Source organism: Canis aureus, chromosome X (assembly GCF_053574225.1).
Source record: "Canis aureus isolate CA01 chromosome X, VMU_Caureus_v.1.0, whole genome shotgun sequence".
In the NCBI taxonomy this organism is placed as follows: domain Eukaryota; kingdom Metazoa; phylum Chordata; class Mammalia; order Carnivora; family Canidae; genus Canis; species Canis aureus.
In genome coordinates this window covers 30,883,387-30,893,273 of record NC_135649.1, presented here as the reverse complement: position 1 = coordinate 30,893,273, position 9,887 = coordinate 30,883,387, and the positions used below count along the sequence as shown (strand labels likewise).

Below are 9,887 nucleotides of genomic sequence, written 5' to 3'. Positions count from 1 at the left end.
AATCTAATCTTAAGATATGTTCTCAGAAAACTGAGAACAAAAATCAGACTTCCTTTACTCAGCATGATGAATTTGAGATTCATTCGTGTTGCACATATCAGTACTTACTTCATTGTATCGCTGAATATTATTTAATTAAATGGCTGTGGAACATTTTATTTTTCCCTTTACCTGTTTTTCTACCTTTGGGATATTTTTAGTTTTTTGTCTTGTTTTGTTTTTATTACGTACTAAATTAAAACACTGCATAACCTAGAAAGGGTAGATGAATATAACCAAGTTATTTTTCATTAATCAGGAAAGTGCTTCCTTAATCGATATTCTCCAAACCTTTAGACTCATATTAACTCCAGAGATGTGCCTATTCCTTTCCATCAAATTACGCTGATATGAATATTGGGCAACCCTTTTTACTTGTCTGCTTTACTGAACCTGTGGATATGCGTCCTGGCTATGCCAGGGATGACCAAGCAGACAGCCATGATGTCGATCCTGGGAAGAATCTCGAACCATATTACACTGTATTTACCAGGGCCAAACCCTTCCTTCCTGGCTCCCTAAAGTTTGAGATGTTTATGGTTTTGAAGTATTCTGGCTAAAGGTGTTATGATCATTCATGCACAAGTCTTTGGGTGTAAGTTTTAACTCTTTTTGGGTAAATACCTGGGAGTGGAATAGATGTGTTATATGGTAGACATTTAATATTTTACAAAACTTCTACGCTGTATTCCAAAGCAGTATAACATAACATTTAAGTTTTAGTCATTCCACATCTTCTTCATCTCAATGTTGCCATTCTTTCTTTTTCTTTTTCTCATTCAAGATTTTATTTATTTTTTAGAGAGAGAAGGAGAGAGAGAAAACAAGCATGAGCCAGAGAGCCAGAGGGAGAAGCAGACTCCCCACTGAGCATGGAGCCCAACATGGGGCTCGATCCCAAAATCCTGGGATCATGACCTGAGCTGGAGGCAGATACTTAACTGACTGAGCCACCCAGGTGCTCCAGCTTGGTTTTTAAAGTAGACTTAATTTATTTACTTATTTATTTAAAAATAGATATCACATAAACTCAATACAAAAGGCAAAAGGCAATGTTTATATACAATGCAAAATAAATTCCCTCCTCCTGTCTCTTGGTTTCCACATTGATCTATACTTCCAAAAATTGTTAGAGAAAGCATTGCAGATGAATGTGAGCCATCACAAGGGAGAGTTGCCATGGTATCATCTTGGATCTTGTACAGTAGAGAGGTGTGGAAACCTAAGTAGAAATATGCAGAATGTCCACTGCAGGATGCCCAAGGGTTGTGGGAAGAGTTCCAATTAACTAAACTTCTGGCTTTAGAGGCATGGGATCTGCACCTGTTGGTGCAGAAGAAAAACAGAAGAGATTGCCCTTTGAAACAACTTAGGAAACCCTGTCTGCTTTAGCTATTGCCTGTCCCCAGACCCAGACCCCGAAAACGCTGAGTCCAGTAAGAATTATTCTATCCCTTGATTCCCCAACTTCTTTGGCCTGGAGCATCTAAAATAAGGGAGTTGGGGAGCATGATCAGGGTGAGAAAAGACTAGCAAATGGAATTCCTACATTATAAGTGCCTACCCTAAACTAGAAGAAAAGATTTGATATAGGTAAAGTTAGGATTTTTCATTATTACAGGAAAAGCAGCATGGAGCTTGCTCAAAAAGTAAAAAATCATATGATCCAGCCATTTCACTTCTTGCTATTTATTTTAAGAAAACGGAAGTACTATTATGAAGATCTGTCTGCACCCCTGTGTTCCATAGTTAATTTAAAATAGCCAAGGCATGGAAACAACCTAAATGTCCATCAGTCGATGAATGGATAATGAAAATATGGTATATTTACACAATGGAATATTATTCAACCATAAAAGTAAGGAAATCCTCCCATTTGTGACAACATGGATGGACCTTGAAAGCTTTTTTCCTTTATTTTTTTAGAAAAAGGCTTTATACTAAGTCTGACAAAGACAAATATTGTATTATCTCACTTATATGTGGAATTTAAAATGAACAAACTCAGAAATCAAGAACAAATTAATGGTTGTCAGAGGCGGGGTTAGGGGGTGGGGAATTGGGAATTCGTCAAAAGGTATAATCTTCCAGTAATACAATATAGAAGTCCTGGGAATGTGATATACATCATGGTGACTATGATTAACAATAGAGTGCTAAGAGACTAGACCGTAAAAATTCTCAACATAAGAAAAATTTTTTTAACTGTAGGAAATGATGGATGTTAAAGTTACCTATGACAATTATTTTGCAGTATTTACATATATGAAATCATGTTGCACACTTGAAACTTATGCAATGTTATATGTCAGTTATATCTCAATAAAACTGGAAAAATAAAACTAATTTTTTTCTTTATGGTTGTATGTAAATTATCTAACCGTAATAGAATTGTTGAAAAGCCTCAGTAGTTTTTAAAATGATTCTGAAGACTACATATTCTGGTAGGGCCAAATGTAATACTAGTGATGCTACTGAGAAAATTTGTAATTATTAGCTTATTATTATTAGAGTCTATTTCTGTTCTTTTTGTAATCAATGATTACTGAAGATTCAGTCTCATTTGTTCTTTTTGTTGTTGTGGACCTATAATTGTCACATTTCCAGACATAGTGTGGACCCGAAACCAGGTAGCAAGTGTACTTTATCTTTATGTATCTTTATGTTTACTTTAAACATATTGAAAGCCCAGTTTGTCATGACCCGTTGCCTTGGGATTATAGAATATAACATTCCTAATCAGTAAGTATGGGAACATTCGTATAGTTTACTTCTCAGAATTTGACCAAAGATCATTGCCATGGCTACGGAGATAAGGAAGAACTACATAAAATTGATCCTTGCATTAACTCCTCATAGAGTTTGTATAAGGCTTTAGTGTGTGTGTGTGTGTGTGTGTGTGTGTGTGTGTATGTGTAGAGGGACGGAGGGAGAGAGAAATATTATTCACTTTTTTTAAAAAAAATTATTTATTCATGAGAGACACACAGAGAGAGGCAGAGACACAGGCAAGGGGAGGAGCAGGCTCCTCGCAGGGAACCCGATGCAGGACTCGATCCCAGGACCCCGGGATCACGCCCTGAGCCAAAGGCAGATGCTCAACCACTGAGCCACCCAGGTGCCCTGAGAAATATTATTCTTGCCAATAGTTTGAATCGTTTTTATTCTCCTTCTAGTTCTTGTTCGTGTTTACTTTTGTAACTATACTTACTCTTAATCCTCGGTTTAAAAAAAAATGATGTCTGTTGACTCTGCATAAGCGAAGGCAAAATAAATCTGCTTTATGTTACTGCTACCTCCTTTTCCTTCATTCCCCATTGAGTTGTTCATATTATTTTCTTAGTTTATTTGTTTATGTTTATACTTTTAAATATGCTTATAGATCTGACTTGATTTATCTGCCTTAAATGATATCCTTTGATCCCCAGCTCTAAAATATGAAGAAATCAATACACGTGTATTAAGTAACCCCTGCCTTTTTAAAAATGATTTGCTTATTTGAGAGAGAACGAGAGCAGCATGAGCATGTGAGCAGGGAGAAGGGGAGAGGGAGAGGGAGAGAGAGAGAGAGAGAATCTTGAGCAGACTCCTCCCTGAGCTCGGAGCTCCAAGAGGGACTCATTCTCAAGACCCTGAGATAATGACCTGAGCCAAAATCAAGAGTCAGACACTCAACCTACTGGGCCACCCAGCTGTCCCTAAGTCCGGCCTTCTATCTCCCTATCTTTATTTTTTTCTTAGTTATATACTTTTACACATAATTTTATATAGTTTTTAGTTACACATTTTTATTTATAAGATTTATATCTTATTCTGTAACCATAATTTCCAGGGTTATTTTAAGTATTAGATGGTTTCTGTGCTTAGTGTTCATCCTCTTGTCAGAGATTCTCCATCCATCTCTTGAGTAGGCTGACATTTGTCCTCCAGTAGGGTTTTCAAGATGTGCTCATTGGAGTGGTATCTGCGAAGTTCTGGTATGAACCAAAACATTTGTTGCTTCTCTTCAGGAAAGACTACGTAGCAGGATATGGCTTAAATTTTTTTTTTTCTGAAGATACTTGGACAGACGTTGCCTCACTTTTTTCTAGTATTGAATGTTACACTGGAGAGCTTTGTGGCCAGCCTGAAAATTTCTCTTAATGATGACTTTATGTTTTCTTCTGAATGTCCAAAGATTCTTTACTCTTAAAATTAATCATTTTATGAAGTTATGTTTTAGTGTTAATTGTTCTGTATCAACCTTTCTGGAGTTGTTACATGGTTTTTTAAAAATGCTATTCATTTGGTTTCTTTTGTTGTTTATTTCTGGGAAGGTTTAAATTTTTTTTTTTTAAAGATTTTATTTATTTATCCATGACAGACACACAGAGAGAGAGGCACAGACACAGGCAGATGGAGAAGCAGGCTCTATGCAGGGAGCCCGATGTGGGACTCCCTCCCGGGTCTCCAGGATCAGGCCCTGGGCTGAAGGTGGCGCCAAACCGCTGAGCCCCCCGGGCTGCCCCTAAATATTTTTTAATTCGTGTTTTGCTGTATTATTTGTCTCAATTTTTGCATTGGATCTCCTTTGTCTACTTCTTTTATATCCATAGTGTCATTCTGAATGCCGTTAAACGCTGTTCATTTCCATTTTTAAATACCTTTTTAAAGTCCCCTGTACCATATAGTTCTTACTGGGTTTTCATCAGTATTGATTCTTGTATTATTTAGAGAATATTGTTTTATTTTTTTTCAGTTTCTTTTTATTTACCGAGTAAGCAGTTCTATTCTTACTTACATTAAGTTCATATATTAAAACCATTCTATAAAATAATTTAGTTCTTCAATTTCTTCTTGAAGGAATATTTCTTCCTAACCTCTACTCATTTTTAAAGTTTTAGTCTGGATGTCATTTCCTCCTGGAAAATCTCATCTTTACCCCTCCTCTATCCCCCTATGTGGCTCTCACAGCCTTTAGTGCTTTCCTGATTATACCACTTACCCTAAAGTTTTGAACATTCTTTTTTTTTTTTTGAACATTCTTTTTTTTTTTTTTTATTTGAGAGAGAGTGAGAGAAGAGAGCACGAGTGAGGAGGAGAGGGAGAAGCAGGCTCTCCAGCAGCAGGGAGCCCGACATGGGCCTTGATCCCAGGACTCTGAGATTCTGACCTGAGCTAAAGGCTGACACTTAACCAATTGAGTCACCCAGGAACCTCAGTTTTGAACATTCTTATTTGTTTTCTCTGGCAAATAGACTCTACACTTTTGGGAATTTAGGGACTGTGTTTATTGTTCTTGTTCAGTGGTGCATCGCCTGCATCTGGCCTCTGCGAATCCTGCCATTTATGTCTTAAATTGTCTGGAAGGGCTTCAAGATGAAGCTCACCAGAAAGAACACAATCTTGTGAGTTGCCAATTAGGAACAGGTATTGAATCTTTAGGATGGTGCAAAAACTAGTTTTGTACTTTTTCCAGTTGTCCAACTTATCAGTTCTAAGTGAAATGAGTGCTCCAGTAGTCCATTCTTCCCCTAATGACCCTCTAGCTTCCAATTTCATTGCTTTTGCTCTTCCCCAGTGTTCTGGCTCTCTCTCTCTCTCTAGGGATCAATGCCTTGGACTTTGATTTGAGACTTTTTGTTTTTTAAAGAGGACTAAGGATAACTTAACTTCTCTGAACAGTTGATTACTTAGTCTTCTTTGGGAACCGGCTTAAATCTTACAGTTACTTCTGAATGGTGCTTCTGTATGACAGATGTTTTTCTCATTAATATCGCTTGCTTGTTATTTTGCTAAAATTACCAACAACCACTATCGATGTCGATAAGAATGAAGGTAGGGAGGTGAGAGGAATTCTGCTCTGCTAGTTCTAGGAGGTGCTCAGTAAATATTTATTTAGAGTGTAACTATGATGTGCTTGTTTTTTTTCCCCTTTTCTGTTCATACATGTAAGTGTGCACGCACTTTTCAGGTATTCCTCTACATGTACATAATGTATTTGAAATGACCTAGATGTTTTGTACCTTTAAACTTGAAATGTTAAGAAAGGCATTTTAAGTGGGGCTTATGCTCATCCAGTTACGACCTCACCTGGTATGAACTAACTCTGAAGATGATCTTCCATCCTTGCATCAGAGCCTACAACTGCACCATCTTTTGGGCCGAAACTTCAAGGCATTTGAATGTTGACCCAGAATGTGATTCACACATGTGCTGGGGGGAGTGGGATGCTATTGAATTCCTTTGGATGGTTCATTCCCTGGGAGACTTTCTTATTTAGTGGAGTTCCTTGAGCTAGAGAAAGAAAACATCTAGAGGTTGAGGTTCCTGAAGGCAGGGTTGGGGGTACTTTACCAAGGGCAACACAAGGACAGCGAGTGGGTTGCCATGGCTACTGAATTCTGAATTCAATCTGTGAAGTGATCTCCTGGCTTGTTGCAGCTACTTACCGACTGCCCATTTTTCGTAGTTTTAGCATATTATAATTCTTTCTTTTTTTATGTTCTTTTCATATCATCTCCTGTTTGCCCCTTTCAGTTATGGGGTTGCTCTTTGAGTTGTTGCATTGTATTTGAGCTATTCAGTAGGAAGTAGGGAAATAACAGCAAAAACAAAAGGAAGTAAGCAGGGACTAGGGGTTCTATCTTGGAGCGTGAAGCTGTGCTGACCAGCCCCAGGGACACAGGAATTGAAGCCAAACAAATAATAGTTCTTTGACAGACAGCAGGTCTTGTGATCCGTCTCTAAACCTGTAGCTCTATACAGTTTACTTTTGGTTTCTCCTGTTTTTGTGCCCTTTAAAGGCCTGTCCAACTTGTTGAGAGCGTGGGGAATGGTGAGGGAGATGCTTTGCTGCTTCCTTACCCTGTCCTGCCCTGCTCTGGGAGTCTGACGCTGCCGTCTCCACTGCCGTCGTGGCCGCCGCCGCCGCTGCTGCTCATGCAAGTGTTTCTAAATGGAGTGTCTTCTTCCTAACTTCCCTAAACCCTACTGTTTTTTAAGATTTAACTCCAATCCTACTATTTCTGTGAAGCCTTCTGTGATTTCTCCCAAGTTTCTACTTGTTTTCATCTCTGAACCTAACTGACTGGATTTGAATTCCAGGTCACCCTTCCTCGTGTGAGCAGGGTGACCTTGGACAAGTTACTTAACCCCTCTGTGACTCAGTTTCCTCACCTGTCAAGTGAGAATGATAGTTGTGTCTACTTCATCAAATTGGCTGTTGTGAGGATTATATGGATATATGTGTTTAAGACAGTGAATTGTGCCCGGTGCAAAGCACAGTGCCTACTCGGTGATGATTAGATACTTTTCTTGATACTTCCTATGTGGCTCCAAACATACACTTTTTTTTTTTTTTTTTTTTTTGAATTGGGTTTTTATGGCGCATTTCTGCAGCATTTTATGTCCTTAAGTGAACTTGGGGTAGTGTAATGGTGGAGAAAGTATGGGTTTTGGACACAGACTGCCTGAGTTTGAGTCCTAGGTCTGCCACTTACTAGCTTTCTGATCTTGGAGAAGTTCCTTAACCTGTATGGGTATTGGTTTTTACTGTAGTACGAGTAGAATTATACCAACCTACTGCAGATTCTAGATGAGGATGAACTAGATAATGCTTATAGGGTACCAGATACAGAAGAAGTGCTATTGTTACATTTTTTAGTATTCTTTGTTCCTAGGCCCAGATTAAACTCTCATTACATGTTTGCTAAATGGTCTGGAAGGAAAATATTCTGCTTTGTCAGGCATCTGTCTTTTGCATTATTCAGCGACAGAGTGAGCAGAAAACAAGAACTAGGTCTTTGAGCTCTTAAAGTTAACCCCGGGGTCTTTTCTGCCTATCAAGCTGTCCCTTTTTGTTATGTTAGGGCCCATGATGATGATGATGATGATGATGATGATGATGAACAGCTACCATTTGTTTTCTAACTATGTGCAGTGTCAGTGCTAAATTCTTCACAAAAATTATCTCCAGTTGTATTTCCTCTCCTGCTACATTCTCTCCTTGAAGGATCTCAGCCGTTACCTTAGCATCAGATACGATATATGTCTTGATGACTACCACATTTGTTATCTATATTCTAGACTTTTTCTGATCTCCAGACCCATATATGTAACTAAAAACTTGACATTGGCATCTGGATATTCTAGAAGGCAACTGAAACTAACAGTTTTCAAAACTGGACCATCTCTAGAGTTTTCCCTACCTCAACACCATTCCAGGTTTTCTTCTGTGTATTCTGTCAACATGCATGGTACCCACCAACTAACCAATGTCTTGCACTTGATTCACATCGAGAAGCCCAACAAATTCTCATAGTTCATCTTCTGAAATATATATTAAATCTATTTCTTTCCTTCTTCAATACAATCACCATAGTGGAAGCTATTGTTTTTTTCTGCAGATTATAATAGCTTTCTCACTGGTGTCACCTCTTACGTATTTGACCCTTCCAATTTTTGTCTTCACTGTGCTCAGATACTTTCTTTTTGCTTTTTATATTGAAGTGTGACACACATATATATAGTGATATGTACAAAGTGCACCAGTCTTAAGTGTATAGCTGGGTGAATTTTTCCATATGTGTATATACTCCTGTAACTATTCCTCAGATCAAGATGTAGAATATTTCCAGTACCCCAGAAGGCTTCTTCTCTGAAGGACTTTCTCCGTGGCAACTGCTTTCTGTAGTCAGGTTTTTAAATGTGATTTTTTTGGGGGTAAGAAAATATAAAAGAACCAAACATAAAACAACCAAATACTTAACTAGTTAATGAGAAAATATTTAGTGGGAAGTATATTAATGACTGCAACTTAATCTGAAATGCAGATGAAGATTAGGTGCATAGGATGCCTAGATGGATACAATGTCATGGAGCAAGTCTAATAAGTGCAAATCATAGACTCTTATTGGTGGGATGCAGGTATTCACTGTACAGTTAATTCCTTAAAACTTTCTGTAAGTCACAAAATTGTCATTACAAAATGTTGGAAAAAAGTGATCTTTGGAAAACACAAAATGATCTCGTATTACCTAAACATCTTCAGTGACTTCCAGTGGTACTTGATATAAAATATAAAATCTTTAATATGTCCTAAGAAGCTTAAGATTGCTTCTCCCAGACTTTCCACTTTATTCCTCCTCCATTCCATTCCCCTTACGATGAACAAACCACACTGATGAACAAGCCACACTTGCCGATTTTCCATTTCTCCCTGTATTGGATGTTGAATAAGTGAATGAAAATTTAAATAGGGGCATCCCGGGTGGCTCAGCGACTGAGCACCTGCCTTCAGCCCGGGACGTGATCCTGGAGTTCCGGGATCGAGTCCCACATCAGGCTCCCTGCATGGAGCCTGCTTCTCCCTCTGCCTGTGTCTCTGCCTCTCTCTCTCTCTCTCTCTCTGTGTCTCTCATGAATAAATAAATAAAATCTTTTTAAAAAAAGTAAGTTAAAAAAATTTAAATAGGTCAGCAGTGCACAACAATGAGGCAGCCTGGGGAAGGGATACTGCTTCAGAAATACAGTCTCAGGCAGGTAGTATTGTTAGTGTTAAAGGTGGTGGGCAGCATACCTAGTTTCTAGTTTTTTTTAAAAAAGATTTTATTTATTTATTGAGAGAGAGAGAGAGAGAATGGACAGAGGGGAAGAGCAAGGGGAGAGGGAGAAGCAGGCTCCCCGTCAAGCAGGGACCCAAGCCCAGGCACCCTCTAGTTTCTAGTTTTACTAACATCCAACCACCAATTGCTGTGGCCCTGCAGTAAGCATGGAGTCAGTTTACAGTTTGGTGGGGGACACTGTTTCCTCTTCCTTGTGATTGTAAGTTCCATAGGGGCAGAGAAAACCTTTTCTGTGATGTGTGT

The 9,887-nt window shown here is 38.5% G+C and overlaps 1 pseudogene; it reads right to left on the bottom strand.

The window, feature by feature from the left end:
• Positions 1–310: 310 nt before the first annotated feature.
• On the bottom strand, positions 311–2,739 carry LOC144308225 (NADH dehydrogenase [ubiquinone] 1 alpha subcomplex subunit 1 pseudogene; annotated as a pseudogene).
• Between the last annotated feature and the right edge of the window lie 7,148 nt (positions 2,740–9,887).